At 43.3% G+C, this 1,304-nt stretch overlaps 1 pseudogene; it reads right to left on the minus strand.

Moving 5' to 3' along the window:
• Nucleotides 1-321: 321 nt before the first annotated feature.
• LOC113626124 (riboflavin kinase pseudogene) lies at nt 322-1,058 on the minus strand (annotated as a pseudogene).
• Nucleotides 1,059-1,304: the final 246 nt, after the last annotated feature.

Raw genomic sequence — 1,304 nt, forward strand, 5'->3', positions numbered from 1 at the left:
TTGCCTGTTACCCATATTTATATATATTTCATTTCCATTATAAAACACTTAAGACCTTTCTAGTGGTACATTTTAATTAACATATTACATAAAAAAGAATCTTGATTTTTAAAATGAACCTTTTTAGTACTGTAACATGATGGGTTTAATTGAACAGTTGGAACATAATATGGTAACTACATTGTACTGTTTAATTCACATTAATTCACAGTTTAATTTAGGAAAATGTTTGATTTTTAAAGTATAACCAAGATGAGACTATAGAGTTATAAGCAGTAAAATATTAGAAAACAGTGAATGAATAAATATGATGCTTTTCCATCAGTGGCCATTCATTATTTTGCTTTTAGGAACCTGGAAGAAATTGTCTTCTTTGAGCTTCAAATGTTCTGGTAAATCTAGTCGTTTCTTAGCTTCCTCAATATCACCTTGAATTGCTGAAATAAGTGACTCTAAAGAATCAAAAGTTCTTTTCTGGTCTGAGGTAGCCGACGATGGCCACGTTGAGAATTTCCCCGTAGAAGTCCTCTTTGAAAGTATGCGTGATATGAGTTTCCATGGACTCTTTTGTATTCTTGTAGTTTGGGTTCCATCCTATGCTCACCACCATCTTACGGACGTCTCCACTTCCAACACTGGCCCAACCATAATATATGCCAGTGGATACGTCAGCTGGAAGATTATCTGCTACTTGTTCAGGAAAGTTAGCTGTAGGGATGCCCAGCTACTTGGAGCCGCGACCGAAGCCCCGCACCACCTGGCTGCGGCGGAAGTACGGCAGGTGCCTCATGACGCCGTCAGCTAGGGGTGCAGGCTGTGGTCCAGTCTGCGCGTCCCGGGGAGCCGCTGTTGAGGCGGTGCCTGGACCCCCTGGACCAGCCGGGGGACACGGGTGGGAGCTCCGCAGGCCAGCCGGATGGCTGGGCGAGTGCACGGGCATACAACGGGCCTAGCGGCACAGACGACACACCATGGCGAGACCCTCACGCCTGACCGAACAGAAGGTGCCGGGTGACTCAGATGCTGCGTCTGGGCTCCTGAACGCCGGCGACCGAGGAAGTGTGTGTTTCTATGTATTTTTAAATTTCTTCTTTGATTTCTTCAGTGATCTCTTGGTTATTTAGTAGTGCACTGTTTAGCCTCCATGTATTTGTGGTTTTTACAGTTTTTTTTCCCTGTAATTGATTTCCAATCTCATAGCATTGTGGTCAGAAAAGATGGTTCATACGATTTCAATTTTCTTAAATTTCCCAAGGTTTGATTTGTGACCCAAGATGTGATCTATCCTGGAGAATGTTCCATGT

The sequence above is a fragment of the Aethalodelphis obliquidens genome, unplaced genomic scaffold (assembly GCF_003676395.1).
Source record: "Aethalodelphis obliquidens isolate GAN/ISIS:26980383/991018 unplaced genomic scaffold, ASM367639v1 scaffold17, whole genome shotgun sequence".
Taxonomy (NCBI): Eukaryota; Metazoa; Chordata; class Mammalia; order Artiodactyla; family Delphinidae; genus Aethalodelphis; species Aethalodelphis obliquidens.